We start from the raw sequence: 15,636 nt of genomic DNA on the forward strand, positions 1-15,636 counted from the left end.
AATTTTTACACCTATTTTAACATATCACATTAGGCATTCAAAGGGTTTATGTTGATAACTAACATTTTTCATGTCAGGGGTTTTCAGCGCTGCAAACTCTGCAAACAGTTTTCAATATTGGATTCTTTGGGTATCACAAGTGCACTTACCTATGGTAATCCAATATGCTCTACCATTTTCATACAGTTACTTTAATAAAATATATTTAAAAAATTGGATACTGTGGTTATAACGAGTGCACATACCCATGGTAATCCAAAATTGTGCATGCACGTTTGTGTTACCTCACTCCCATATTTATATCACATAAAGTTATTGATTTTTACCATACTTTCAGATTGTCCAGCCATATAGACTGCTCTTTATTTTCATGATGATTTTTTACCTTTGCAAATGTTCCTTTATGTCTTGCCATATGACAATGCTCAACAATTGTAAGCAACATAGACTCCTAAACATGTTAAGGCCATAACTCTGTTAACATTCTTCTTTTTACATTATCACAAGGGGTATTATAGTTGACATTGGAAAATTAGTAAAATAAAAATTGAAGACTTCCAGCAGCCGTTGAGCCTCCCAGAAATCCCCTACCAAGTCTAAAGATGCCTAGAAAACCTCCAGGACCAGCAGAGACCACTGTTGACAAGCAGACAGGTAAGTTGTATTTTTTGTCTGTGTTTTAATGCTAGCAACAGGACCTGAATTCATACCCTTCAAGGTTTTAGATAAGCCCCACTTCTCACAAAGTTTTCAGAGCTCTATGGGGCAGCAAGCACATTTGTGGGATTGTGGGAATTTTTTTCTACTAAACTACGCTGCTTTCTAATACACTTTGTTTTTTCTACTAAATGGAGCCACTTTGTTTTCTACTATGCTTTCTTCTTTCTACTGAATGGAGCCACAACACTTTCTACTACGCTTTCTTCTTTCTACTATGTTTTTGTCCTGATTTCGATCTGCACACAGGGCGAATTTGCAGCCCTGCCAACTATCAGTCGACGTATGTGCATGGTATGCTGTGCACATATGTAAGCTGCCTGTACTAAGGGATCTAGTGAATGCTAGCCTTCGCTGTCCATAAACAGGGTGATTGACACCCTGAAAATGTTTTGTGGCCGGTAACCCAATGTCCCCTAGAAAATGCAAGGATTTTCCAGTCTTTGGGAGTCTAGACTTACTCTGTACTTGCAAACAGGGGTGAATCCATTCAATGGTGAGTGGTTCTAAATGGATTTCCCCCTGTGAACACATTTGCAGCTGTGCACAGGGGCGTAATTTCACTAGTGCGGGGTGGCATGGGACAGTTACCTGCTTGCTGTGCTCTAAAAACTTGCAGCCCAGCAAGCAAGTCTGAATCGGGTGCATTCTTCTTTCTACTAAATGGTGCCGCAACACTTTTGATTACACTTTCTTCTTTATGCTACACTATTTTATTTCTACTAATTGGAGCCATGCCTTGTTCTACTACACTTTATTCCTTCTACTACGCTTTTTTATTTCTACTAAATGGAGCCACTACACTCTCTACTACACTTTGGCCCTTATTCTCAGCCTTGGGAGTTCACCAAGGCCCGTTTGCCACCAGCCTGGATGCCGGGTATGGGTCTGTTGGTTATAAACAGTAACAAATATGTCTGGGTCTAATAGCCCAGTGTAAGGCCACATGATAATGGCTTACAAAATCTGAGAGCCAGCTTACCTGGATATACCCCTGGCTTCTCCAATGGCACTCTGGGGTCAACAATCCCGCCTAATGCTAACCCATCTATGCCTCTCTCACCTACACGGATACCTACGAGGATACCTGTGAAGCCCGCGAAGGGACGCGTTTACCTGTGAAGGTATCCGCGTCCCCTCGCGGGGCTCGGTGGCTCGCTGCGCTCGCCACACTATTCTATTCTCAACTCCACGCCTACGTGGATAGTGGGGGTATGAAAAGGTCGTAGGACGCGTATCGCCGCCCCTCGCGGGCTCGCTGCGCTCGCCACGCTTCGGGTTGACGTTGATCGTGGGGTGGCGTTAACAATTGTGGGGGCCATTTCACACTTCAGGGTGCCTATTTGGCCTCTGTGGGCCATTTAACATTGTTTCCTATGGAAAAATCGTGTCAATTGAGGCATTGAACAGTAAAATCGGGCCAATTGAGAAATTTAACATTGATCCCTATGGGAAATCGCGGGCATCGCGTCGGTCGCGTCGCACCCGATTTTTAGTGCATTCAATGGCCGCGATGCCCGCAATTTTTTTACCTGCGATGCCCAGAGTACCAATCATTTTTATGGGCCGCTACATAGACGACGTATTCATTATATGGTCATCCACTAAGAAATCGTTTGCTGCTATTATTGAGGGACACAAACAATCTCCATGCCCCATTAAATTTACATATTCTGTCAGCCAGAATAGCATGCATTTCCTAGATGTATCGGTTCTATTATCCAATGGCATAATTACTACCACCTTGTTTCAGAAACCGACAGACCGCAATCAACCACTTTTATCTACTAGCTGTCATCCACACAGTCTGAAACGCGGCTTGCCGTATTCCCAGATGATCCGCATTTTGCGCATCAACAGCGATCATTCCATGGCACTATCTCAGATTGACGCTCTTATGCAGAAATTTCGCATCAGAGGTTATTCTGAACAGATTTTACAGCAGGCAAAAACCAAGGCTTTGACATTAGATCGTACCTGGTAAAAAGAACAAACCCCCTTCGGAGCCCAAACTCCCATGGGTTAATACATTTTGTCAGGTTTCCCCTTCCATTAATGCCATCACCAAAAAACATTGGCCCATTGTGTCAACCGACATCTCATTACCGTTTGCCAATACTTAACTAATGCCATGTTATTCAAGGGGCAAAAATCTCAAGGATTTGCTCGTTAAAACCGACATTTCCAAATTGCATCAGGCCAAACCACGTACTGGTTCTTTTTTGACCAGTAAGCCATTGGGCTGTACCATTGTGGGTGCGTTACGTGCCAATTCATGTTGGCAGGCAAAACTTTTAAACACCCCCATACTGGAAGATCCATTAACATCCATCAACATGTTAACTGTGACACCAGTTACGTGGTCTACCAAATCCTCTGTCCTTGTGGGCTAACATATATCGGTAAAACCGAGTGCAAATTCAAGGAGAGGATGGCTGCCCATCGCGCTGCGATCCGCAAAGCTATCTTAGCGGGCACCAGCGAACAGCCGGTAGCTCGGCACTTTGCCGAATTTTCCCACCCCCTCAATTCCTTACGCTACCGCATAATTGATGCCATTCCCCCCTCTATCTGAGGTGGCAATAGGGCGCTTCAACTACTCCGATGGGAGGTGATGTGGATACACAGATTGGATGTGGTCTCTCCCCGAGGTCTTAATGAAAGCATATCATACACATGTTTCCGCTAAATCGTACGCATTTATTATTTACATTGCAGTCATGGAACATGTTGTTTATTGTTTATTATCTACCATTCGACATTATGCTCTTTTTGTTTCTCTCCTACAGATTGCTTGTTCATTGTCATGGTGATGGTATACATGTTTTTGCATCACGTCTGTTACGTGATGACGTCACTGCACGGCGACGGGGCTGGGGGATTGTCCCGCCCCCTCTGCCGCAGCTTCACGTTGCACGGGTGATTGTTTGTGGTATATAAGGTATGTACACTTTGTCTTTTGATATGTATGACTTTAAAAAAGTTGGCTAATACAACTGAAACGTTGTCAATCAGTACCTTGTTGTCTGAATTTATTTGATTATTGATCCGGAGTGCCGAACCATTACCTACTCTATTTCGCTTACCTGTGAGGGCACCGGACACAGCTATTTACTGGTCATTGGGAGTGCCGGACCTTGGACACATATATATGCACAATGGTGCACACTTATTATATATTCGATCACCTGTCATACGCATTTTTTGCACCAATTATAAACCATATGACGATGGTTATTTCCATCGGGTTGTTCCACCTTTATAGTATGGGGTACCCTGTGCCTTTGCACTACTATATTAGAAGTCCGCAATCGCTAGCTGAGACGACGTCACGGAATCGACGCGGCCCCTTGTGGAACGCAAGCAGGATGATCCCAGCAATGAGACTGGAACGCAATACCCGGTCTACACATCCGGATTGCTCTGAGCGGAAGCTGAGTCACGGAAGTGACTGTAGGTGGAACGCACTATGGAACGCACGCGGGTCACCTCCTCACTATACGGACCCAATAACTGTCCCTATTTAACCGCTTTGGTATAGCCCTATTCTGTGAAGGGATCTCGCTCTATCCCTTACTATAGGGTTCCTTTTATATACCATATCAGCGTTATATCGCTTATCTGACATTCTCTTCCGGACAGGAAGTGATGTCATCGGCTGTTCACTATATATATCCCGACCGTGGCTTCAGTTTAATCACCTGGAGTCTGGTCTCATATTTGGCTGCCTAGCACTACTTATCGAGGTATGTAAGAGCTGGTTTTTTCTCCAAAGTGTTATGGTTTGTAATGATATGCATCTTCTCCGTGATGTTTACTGGGCACTTGGTTCTCTCTCTAATAATTCCCCATTGGTCCAGTATATGCAGTGTCTATCCGGAATACTCATATATGTACTATTTATGGCTTGTATTATATGTATTGGAGAATGTTTACTGGATATTTAGTTCTCTTTCTAATAATTCCCCATCGGTCCGGTATGTAAAGTTTATCTGTAAGACTCATATATATAATGTATATCGGGACTACCCATCCCTAATAGTTTCCTATCGGTCTAGCATATGTTAAATTTATCTGGAATACTTATGCTATATTGAGCATAGTTCATGCTATTGGCTTGAACCCATTTTGAAACATGATGCCCCTAATATCATTGAGATCCATCTTTGAAAACCTTGTACATCGCTTACTGGTTCCAATCCACTGTTTATAATACTCATCAACATTGTAGGTCTTTGGCACTACATTAAGGATCGATCTGAATTTCTTTGGGATATTACCCCATTTCTTTTTCCCTCGTTCTGTATGGAAATTGGTATGTGCTCATTCCATTTATATGTTTTTCTGTTTACCCTCTGCTCAAACTTGCTCTCTCCCTGACATATTACGCATATATTTTAGACTACTTTTTAGATGCTGACATGCATCAGGATTGAGATCTACAAAGGATCCACTCCCTTGCTTTTGTCCACTGTGTCTAAATTGAAAGCTGTATTACACTGTGACTGAAACATCTTTGTCCAAAAGTTGAGTTGCCTGCGGGTATGTACCTCTAAAAAATACTGATCACCTAGGTTTACTGACCATTTAGTCACCAGAAAGTGTATAAATAATAATGCTTTCATCTACCACCTAGACAGTTACCCCTGAGGAAGTCGTTGTAACGACGAAACGCGTTGGATGTCTTTGTATACTGACCGTTATTGAATCTATGACTCCACACAGATGAAAAAAGTGTTTTATTGTTATTTTTACTTGTTTTATATTAAATTTGTTGTATCGTGACCACATTGTCACTATTTGTTCTATTGGTGGTGGATACATCTTAATAGGGCGCACTTTGTTCATTGTCTGATATATATATATATATATATATATATATATACTCCAGGGAAAGACCGCACTCACACTAGGGGTGATAGATCAGCTGTGGGGTGCATGCGAGGGAGTCCAGACAGGAATCCGTCCTCCAATATGTAGCTAGGGTTCTCTCAAGGAGACGCAAGCACTCTCCACTTTATCAAAGAATGATACTTTTTGATAAAAATAAAGACAGTTTTATTTTCAACATAACATGTCAAGTAAATCCTGACTTCACCATAGCCCCGACGTTTCGGTCCTACAGAAAATGGACCTTTATCAAGGAGCCTGGAGATATATAAATATTTGCAGATATGCCCATTAGTGCACAAACACAAATCCATACATCAGACAGTGATCAGGTTATAGTCAACTTACGTTTTAGTGGTGAGTAAAGGTGAGGATAAAGCTTCAGGAACGATGTGTGTACACCAGCATAGGTGCAGTGGGTGAGACACCCAGAGAGGCTGCAGCGTCTGGTTTAAGTACCTGTAGACCGGAAGTCACCTGGGCGCACGCTTTCCAGCGTGTGCCAGGTGACTGATAGCCTGCTTCGCGCCATAGTAGCGCTAACAGGAAGAAGCGGCTGCGTTTGGAACGCACGTAAGCCGCATCGCGCTGTACCCTCCGGAGACCGGAAGTGACACGCTGTCAGCGTGTGGATGCTGACAGCGTGTGCGCGCTGTTGGGAGTCAGTGGAACGCAGCGCTTCCGGCTTAGCGGAGCGTCTGCGTGTCATTCGCATATAAGGCATACCAGGACAAGGGAGGAGATTCACAGAGCCCTGTGTGGGTGCTCTGGAACGCACGCACTTCCGGCTAGCGGAGTGTTTGCGTGTCAAGTGGCTTAAGGGGAAGCGGGTGTCAGCACTATAAGTTGCGACCGCACCGCTTTGTGTGGAAAAATGTGGACAAATGGGGGCATATATAAAGGTGTAGGCAGCCTGGTAGAACCCCAGGCAGTCTTGCGCCTAATTAGGTCTGACGTAGGTACTGTAAACCAGGGGAAGAAAAAAGAGCATAGATAGTCATAGAAGCGTGTAAGCGAAAACACTGTGCACACCATGATAAAGTATCCAATATTTAGACTCTAAGTTGTGTATGTTTGAATAAAAGTTGACCATATTGAAAGAAATAGGCCCATTGCAAAAGCATCTAGCATAAGAAAAAGCAGCTGCCAGAACCGCACCAGAATGGCAGAGTGGTTAAGGCGTTAAACTTAAGATCTAATGGATTTGTATCCGCGTGGGTTCGAAACCCACTTCTGGAATGCTTTTTTTTCATTTAAGCCTTCTTAATCAGAAAAGCATACAGGAATATATGTTGCTTATGATAGTTGGCACCATGCATTCTACAAAAGCATTGTCATGTGAACATACAGAAAATGAAAGTTACATTCTGTTTTAATGTACATGGCAGAATGTTGGAAATTAGAGAAAGGAGTATATGTTGCATTCTTTATTGACCACCATACATTTCCACAAAAGCATTGCCATGTGACCGTACAGAAAAAGAAAGTTAGCATTTATTTCCAAATGTTAGTTATCAACATAAACCCTTTGAATGCCTAAAGTGATATGCTAAAATAGGTGTAAAAATTGCCAAGCAAAGTTTTTTTATTCATCATAATGACCTGTAATGTTTACCTTACATAGGAAATATAATCTTTGTTTACACTACATTTTTTATTTGAATTTATAGAACAAATTTGAGCGACTTTGGCAGTTTTAGTAGATATTTTGAAAATCTGTCACAGATGTTGGCACTCAAAGAGTTAAAAGGCAGAGCAATCTATATAGCTGAATATTGTAAAAATATAATGAAATTCAATAAAATACATACTTTGAGTAAATAAAGAAATAAGGATATAATATCCCTAAAAGTTGCCAGAAATATGTCATAATTTAGACTCCAAGCACTAGAAAGTTTGAATAAAATGATAGCCATGCACATTAAAATACACATGAACATTGAAATAGTATTTTCCCATAACAACAAGTTGCAGCAACAAACCAGGATGGCCGAGAGGTTAAGGCGTTGGACTTAAGATCCAATGGATTTCTATCCGCGTGGGTTCGAACCCCACTTCTGGTATGAATTTTAATTCTACCCTTGAGAAAATGTTAAAGGAAGAATGTTAACAGAGTTATGTGCTTAACATGTTCAGGAGTCTATGTTGCTTACATTTGTTGAGCAACATAATTGTTCCACAAAAACATTCTCATATGGCAAGACAAAAAGGAACATTTGTAAAGGTCAATAATCATCATATAAATAAAGAGCAGTCTATATGGCTGGACAATCTGAAAATATGGTCAAAATCAATAACTTTATGTGATATAAATTTGGGAGTGAGGTAATACAAACGAGCATGCTTTGTGCACAATTTTGGATTACCATGGGTATGTGCACTCGTTATAACCACAGTATCCAAGTTTTAAATATATTTTATTAAAGGAACTGTATGAAAATGGTACAGCATTTTGGATTACCATAGGTAAGTGCACTTGTGATACCCACAGTATCCAATTTTGAAAACTGTTCGCAGAGTTTGCAGCGCTGAAAACCCCTGACATGAAAAAAAGACAACTTACCTGTCTGCTTGTCAACCGTGGTCTCTGCTACTCCTGGGGGTTTTCCAGGCATATTAAGAATTGGCAGGGGGCTGCTGGGGGGCTCAGTGGCATCTGGAAGTCTTCCTTATTTTGATTTTTTATTAATTTCAACTGTCAATCATAAAACATCAACAAAAATTTTATTTTGAGTTAAATTTTTCAAATAAACTTATTTTCTATGAATAAAAGAAATATAGATATCATAAAATCTCTGAAAATACCCAGATATGTAATCATTTAGACTCTAAGTTGTGTATGTTTGAATAAAAGTTGACCATATTGAAAGAAATAGGCCCATTGCAAAAGCATCTAGCATAAGAAAAAGCAGCTGCCAGAATCACACCAGGATGGCCGAGTGGTTAAGGCGTTGGACTTAAGATCCAATGGATTTGTATCCACGTGGGTTCGAACCCCACTTCTGGTATGCTTTTTTTTCATTTAAGCCTTATAAAAATGTACAAGTAAGAATGTCATCAATCAGAAAAGCATACAGGAATATATGTTGCTTATGATAGTTGGCACCATGCATTCTACAAAAGCATTGCCATGTGAACATACAGAAAATGAAAGTTACATTCTGTTTTAATGTACATGACAGAATGTTGGAAATTAGAGAAAGGAGTATATGTTGCATATCTTTGTTGACCACCATACATTTCCACAAAAGAATTGCCATGTGACCGTACAGAAAAAGAAAGTTAGCATTTATTTCCAAATGTTAGTTATCAACATAAACCCTTTGAATGTCTAATGTGATATGTTAAAAAAGGTGTAAAAATTGCCAAGCAAAGTTTTTTTATTCATCATAAAGACCTGTAATGTTTACCTTACATAGGAAATATAATCTTTGTTTACACTACATTTTTTATTTGAATTTATAGAACAAATTTGAGCGACTTTGGCAGTTTTAGCAGATATTTTGAAAATCTGTCACAGATGTTGGCACTCAAAGAGTTAAAAGGCAGAGCAATCTATATAGCTGAATATTGTAAAAATATAATGATATTCAATAAAATACATACTTTGAGTAAATATTTTCTAAAGAACCTTACTTTCTGTTGGGAAATGAAATAAGGATATAATATCCATAAAAGTTGCCAGAAATATGTCATAATTTAGACTCCAAGCACTAGAAAGTTTGAATAAAATGATAGCCATGCACAATTAAATACACATGAACATTGAAATAGTATTTTCCCATGACAACAAGTTGTAGCAACAAACCAGGATGGCCGAGTGGTTAAGGCGTTGGACTTAAGATCCAATGGATTTCTATCCGCGTGGGTTCGAACCCCACTTCTGGTATGAATTTTAATTCTACCCTTGAGAAAATGTTAAAGGAAGAATGTTAACAGAGTTATCTGCTTAACATGTTCAGGAGTCTATGTTGCTTACATTTGTTGAGCAACATAATTGTTCCACAAAAACATTCTCATATGGCAAGACAAAAAGGAAAATTTGTAAAGGTCAATAATCATCATATAAATAAAGAGCAGTCTATATGGCTGGACAATCTGAAAATATGGTCAAAATCAATAACTTTATGTGATATAAATTTGGGAGTGAGGTAATACAAACGTGCATGCTTTGCGCACAATTTTGGATTACCATGGGTATGTGCACTCGTTATAACCACAGTATCCAAGTTTTAAATATATTTTATTAAAGGAACTGTATGAAAATGGTACAGCATTTTGGATTACCATAGGTAAGTGCACTTGTGATACCCACAGTATCCAATTTTGAAAACTGTTCGCAGAGTTTGCAGCGCTGAAAACCCCTGAAATGAAAAAAAGACAACTTACCTGTCTGCTTGTCAACCGTGGTCTCTGCTACTCCTGGGGGTTTTCCAGGCATATTAAGAATTGGCAGGGGGCTGCTGGGGGGCTCAGTGACATCTGGAAGTCTGCCTTATTTTGATTTTTTTATAAATTTCAACTGTCAATCATAAAACATCAACAAAAATTATATTTTGAGTTACATTTTTCAAATAAACTTATTTTCTATGAATAAAAGAAATATAGATATCATAAAATCTCTGAAAATAGCCAGATATGTAATCATTTAGACTCTAAGTTGTGTATGTTTGAATAAAAGTTGACCATATTGAAAGAAATAGGCCCATTGCAAAAGCATCTAGCATAAGAAAAAGCAGCTGCCAGAATCACACCAGGATGGCTGAGTGGTTAAGGCGTTGGACTTAAGATCCAATGGATTTGTATCCGCGTGGGTTTGAACCCCACTTCTGGTATGCTTTTTTTTCATTTAAGCCTTATAAAAATGTACAAGTAAGAATGTCATCAATCAGAAAAGCATACAGGAATATATGTTGCTTATGATAGTTGGCACCATGCATTCTACAAAAGCATTGCCATGTGAACATACAGAAAATGAAAGTTACATTCTGTTTTAATGTACATGACAGAATGTTGGAAATTAGAGAAAGGAGTATATGTTGCATATCTTTGTTGACCACCATACCTTTCCACAAAAGAATTGCCATGTAACCGTACAGAAAAAGAAAGTTAGCATTTATTTCCAAATGTTAGTTATCAACATAAACCCTTTGAATGTCTAATGTGATATGTTAAAAAAGGTGTAAAAATTGCCAAGCAAAGTTTTTTTATTCATCATAATGACTTGTATTGTTTACCTTACATAGGAAATATAATCTTTGTTTACACTACATTTTTTATTTGAATTTATAGAACAAATCTGAGCGACTGGCATTTTTAGCAGATATTTTGAAAATCTGTCACAGATGTTGACACTCAAAGAGTTAAAAGGTAGTGCAATCTATATAGCTGAATATTGTAAAAATATAATGAAATTCAATAAAAATACATTGAGTAAATAAAGAACCTTACTTTCTGTTGGGAAATGAAATAAGGATATAATATCCATAAAAGTTGCCAGAGTTATGTCATAATTTAGACTCCAATCACTAGAAAGTTTGAATAAAAAGATAGCCATGCACATTAAAATACACATGAACATTGAAATAGTATTTTCCCATGACAACAAGTTGCAGCAACAAACCAGGATGACCGAGTGGTTAAGGCGTTGGACTTAAGATCCAATGGATTTCTATCCGCGTGGGTTCGAACTCCACTTCTGGTATGAATTTTAATTCTACCCTTGTGAAAATGTTAAAGGAAGAATGTTAACAGAGTTATGTGCTTAACATGTTCAGGAGTCTATGTTGCTTACATTTGTTGAGCAACATAATTGTTCCACAAAAACATTCTCATATTGCAAGACAAAAAGCAACATTTGTAAAGGTCAATAATCATCATAAAAATAAAGAGCAGTCTATATGGCTGGACAATCTGAAAATATGGTCAAAATCAATAACTTTATGTGATATAAATTTGGGAGTGAGGTAATACAAACGGGCATGCTTTGTGCACAATTTTGGATTACCATGGGTATGTGCACTGGTTATAACCACAGTATCCAAGTTTTAAATCTATTTTATTAAAGGAACTGTATGAAAATGGTACAGCATTATGGATTACCATAGGTAAGTGCACTTGTGATACCCACAGTATCCAATTTTGAAAACTGTTCGCAGAGTTTGCAGCGCTGAAAACCCCTGACATAAAAAAAGACAACTTACCTGTCTGCTTGTCAACCGTGGTCCCTGCTACTCCTGGGGGTTTTCCAGGCATATTTAGAATTGGCAGGGGGCTGCTGGGGGGCTCAGTGGCAGCTGGAAGTCTGCCTTATTTTGATTTTTTATAAATTTCAACTGTCAATCATAAAACATCAACAAAAATTATATTTTGAGTTACATTTTTCAAATAAACTTATTTTCTATGAATAAAAGAAATATAGATATCATAAAATCTCTGAAAATAGCCAGATATGTAATCATTTAGACTCTAAGTTGTGTATGTTTGAATAAAAGTTGACCATATTGAAAGAAATAGGCCCATAGCAAAAGCATCTAACATAAGAAAAAGCAGCTGGCAGAATCACACCAGGATGGCCGAGTGGTTAAGGCGTTGGACTTAAGATCCAATGGATTTGTATCCGCATGGGTTCGAACCCCACTTCTGGTATGCTTTTTTTTCATTTAAGCCTTATAAAAATGTACAAGTAAGAATGTCATCAATCAGAAAAGCATACAGGAATATATGTTGCTTATGATAGTTGGCACCATGCATTCTACAAAAGCATTGCCATGTGAACATACAGAAAATGAAAGTTACATTCTGTTTTAATGTACATGACAGAATGTTGGAAATTAGAGAAAGGAGTATATGTTGCATATCTTTGTTGACCACCATACATTTCCACAAAAGAATTGCCATGTGACCGTACAGAAAAAGAAAGTTAGCATTTATTTCCAAATGTTAGTTATCAACATAAACCCTTTGAATGTCTAATGTGATATGTTAAAAAAGGTGTAAAAATTGCCAAGCAAAGTTTTTTTATTCATCATAATGACTTGTATTGTTTACCTTACATAGGAAATATAATCTTTGTTTACACTACATTTTTTATTTGAATTTATAGAACAAATCTGAGCGACTGGCATTTTTAGCAGATATTTTGAAAATCTGTCACAGATGTTGACACTCAAAGAGTTAAAAGGTAGTGCAATCTATATAGCTGAATATTGTAAAAATATAATGAAATTCAATAAAAATACATTGAGTAAATAAAGAACCTTACTTTCTGTTGGGAAATGAAATAAGGATATAATATCCATAAAAGTTGCCAGAGTTATGTCATAATTTAGACTCCAATCACTAGAAAGTTTGAATAAAAAGATAGCCATGCACATTAAAATACACATGAACATTGAAATAGTATTTTCCCATGACAACAAGTTGCAGCAACAAACCAGGATGACCGAGTGGTTAAGGCGTTGGACTTAAGATCCAATGGATTTCTATCCGCGTGGGTTCGAACTCCACTTCTGGTATGAATTTTAATTCTACCCTTGTGAAAATGTTAAAGGAAGAATGTTAACAGAGTTATGTGCTTAACATGTTCAGGAGTCTATGTTGCTTACATTTGTTGAGCAACATAATTGTTCCACAAAAACATTCTCATATTGCAAGACAAAAAGCAACATTTGTAAAGGTCAATAATCATCATAAAAATAAAGAGCAGTCTATATGGCTGGACAATCTGAAAATATGGTCAAAATCAATAACTTTATGTGATATAAATTTGGGAGTGAGGTAATACAAACGGGCATGCTTTGTGCACAATTTTGGATTACCATGGGTATGTGCACTGGTTATAACCACAGTATCCAAGTTTTAAATCTATTTTATTAAAGGAACTGTATGAAAATGGTACAGCATTATGGATTACCATAGGTAAGTGCACTTGTGATACCCACAGTATCCAATTTTGAAAACTGTTCGCAGAGTTTGCAGCGCTGAAAACCCCTGACATAAAAAAAGACAACTTACCTGTCTGCTTGTCAACCGTGGTCCCTGCTACTCCTGGGGGTTTTCCAGGCATATTTAGAATTGGCAGGGGGCTGCTGGGGGGCTCAGTGGCAGCTGGAAGTCTGCCTTATTTTGATTTTTTATAAATTTCAACTGTCAATCATAAAACATCAACAAAAATTATATTTTGAGTTACATTTTTCAAATAAACTTATTTTCTATGAATAAAAGAAATATAGATATCATAAAATCTCTGAAAATAGCCAGATATGTAATCATTTAGACTCTAAGTTGTGTATGTTTGAATAAAAGTTGACCATATTGAAAGAAATAGGCCCATAGCAAAAGCATCTAACATAAGAAAAAGCAGCTGGCAGAATCACACCAGGATGGCCGAGTGGTTAAGGCGTTGGACTTAAGATCCAATGGATTTGTATCCGCATGGGTTCGAACCCCACTTCTGGTATGCTTTTTTTTCATTTAAGCCTTATAAAAATGTACAAGTAAGAATGTCATCAATCAGAAAAGCATACAGGAATATATGTTGCTTATGATAGTTGGCACCATGCATTCTACAAAAGCATTGCCATGTGAACATACAGAAAATGAAAGTTACATTCTGTTTTAATGTACATGACAGAATGTTGGAAATTAGAGAAAGGAGTATATGTTGCATATCTTTGTTGACCACCATACATTTCCACAAAAGAATTGCCATGTGACCGTACAGAAAAAGAAAGTTAGCATTTATTTCCAAATGTTAGTTATCAACATAAACCCTTTGAATGTCTAATGTGATATGTTAAAAAAGGTGTAAAAATTGCCAAGCAAAGTTTTTTTATTCATCATAATGACTTGTATTGTTTACCTTACATAGGAAATATAATCTTTGTTTACACTACATTTTTTATTTGAATTTATAGAACAAATCTGAGCGACTGGCATTTTTAGCAGATATTTTGAAAATCTGTCACAGATGTTGACACTCAAAGAGTTAAAAGGTAGTGCAATCTATATAGCTGAATATTGTAAAAATATAATGAAATTCAATAAAAATACATTGAGTAAATAAAGAACCTTACTTTCTGTTGGGAAATGAAATAAGGATATAATATCCATAAAAGTTGCCAGAGTTATGTCATAATTTAGACTCCAATCACTAGAAAGTTTGAATAAAAAGATAGCTATGCACATTAAAATACACATGAACATTGAAATAGTATTTTCCCATGACAACAAGTTGCAGCAACAAACCAGGATGACCGAGTGGTTAAGGCGTTGGACTTAAGATCCAATGGATTTCTATCCGCGTGGGTTCGAACTCCACTTCTGGTATGAATTTTAATTCTACCCTTGTGAAAATGTTAAAGGAAGAATGTTAACAGAGTTATGTGCTTAACATGTTCAGGAGTCTATGTTGCTTACATTTGTTGAGCAACATAATTGTTCCACAAAAACATTCTCATATTGCAAGACAAAAAGCAACATTTGTAAAGGTCAATAATCATCATAAAAATAAAGAGCAGTCTATATGGCTGGACAATCTGAAAATATGGTCAAAATCAATAACTTTATGTGATATAAATTTGGGAGTGAGGTAATACAAACGGGCATGCTTTGTGCACAATTTTGGATTACCATGGGTATGTGCACTGGTTATAACCACAGTATCCAAGTTTTAAATCTATTTTATTAAAGGAACTGTATGAAAATGGTACAGCATTATGGATTACCATAGGTAAGTGCACTTGTGATACCCACAGTATCCAATTTTGAAAACTGTTCGCAGAGTTTGCAGCGCTGAAAACCCCTGACATAAAAAAAGACAACTTACCTGTCTGCTTGTCAACCGTGGTCCCTGCTACTCCTGGGGGTTTTCCAGGCATATTTAGAATTGGCAGGGGGCTGCTGGGGGGCTCAGTGGCAGCTGGAAGTCTGCCTTATTTTGATTTTTTATAAATTTCAACTGTCAATCATAAAACATCAACAAAAATTATATTTTGAGTTACATTTTTCAAATAAACTTATTTTCTA

General features: G+C 37.9%; 10 non-coding genes across 10 annotated transcripts; all 10 read left to right on the forward strand.

The window, feature by feature from the left end:
- The first annotated feature begins 6,763 nt into the window (after positions 1-6,763).
- On the forward strand, positions 6,764-6,846 carry TRNAL-UAA (transfer RNA leucine (anticodon UAA)). Its single transcript has one exon. It is a non-coding gene; the product is annotated as a tRNA-Leu (tRNA).
- Positions 6,847-7,587: 741 nt separating this feature from the next.
- On the forward strand, positions 7,588-7,670 carry TRNAL-UAA (transfer RNA leucine (anticodon UAA)). Its single transcript has one exon. It is a non-coding gene; the product is annotated as a tRNA-Leu (tRNA).
- Positions 7,671-8,532: 862 nt separating this feature from the next.
- Positions 8,533-8,615, forward strand: TRNAL-UAA (transfer RNA leucine (anticodon UAA)). Its single transcript has one exon. It is a non-coding gene; the product is annotated as a tRNA-Leu (tRNA).
- Positions 8,616-9,413: 798 nt separating this feature from the next.
- Positions 9,414-9,496, forward strand: TRNAL-UAA (transfer RNA leucine (anticodon UAA)). Its single transcript has one exon. It is a non-coding gene; the product is annotated as a tRNA-Leu (tRNA).
- Positions 9,497-10,359: 863 nt separating this feature from the next.
- On the forward strand, positions 10,360-10,442 carry TRNAL-UAA (transfer RNA leucine (anticodon UAA)). The gene has a single exon. It is a non-coding gene; the product is annotated as a tRNA-Leu (tRNA).
- A 786-nt stretch (positions 10,443-11,228) lies between these two features.
- TRNAL-UAA (transfer RNA leucine (anticodon UAA)) lies at positions 11,229-11,311 on the forward strand. Its single transcript has one exon. It is a non-coding gene; the product is annotated as a tRNA-Leu (tRNA).
- Positions 11,312-12,172: 861 nt separating this feature from the next.
- On the forward strand, positions 12,173-12,255 carry TRNAL-UAA (transfer RNA leucine (anticodon UAA)). The gene has a single exon. It is a non-coding gene; the product is annotated as a tRNA-Leu (tRNA).
- A 786-nt stretch (positions 12,256-13,041) lies between these two features.
- Positions 13,042-13,124, forward strand: TRNAL-UAA (transfer RNA leucine (anticodon UAA)). The gene has a single exon. It is a non-coding gene; the product is annotated as a tRNA-Leu (tRNA).
- An 861-nt stretch (positions 13,125-13,985) lies between these two features.
- Positions 13,986-14,068, forward strand: TRNAL-UAA (transfer RNA leucine (anticodon UAA)). The gene has a single exon. It is a non-coding gene; the product is annotated as a tRNA-Leu (tRNA).
- Positions 14,069-14,854: 786 nt separating this feature from the next.
- TRNAL-UAA (transfer RNA leucine (anticodon UAA)) lies at positions 14,855-14,937 on the forward strand. The gene has a single exon. It is a non-coding gene; the product is annotated as a tRNA-Leu (tRNA).
- Positions 14,938-15,636: the final 699 nt, after the last annotated feature.

Source organism: Crinia signifera, chromosome 3 (genome assembly GCF_055691185.1).
Source record: "Crinia signifera chromosome 3, ASM5569118v1, whole genome shotgun sequence".
Lineage (NCBI taxonomy): Eukaryota > Metazoa > Chordata > Amphibia > Anura > Myobatrachidae > Crinia > Crinia signifera.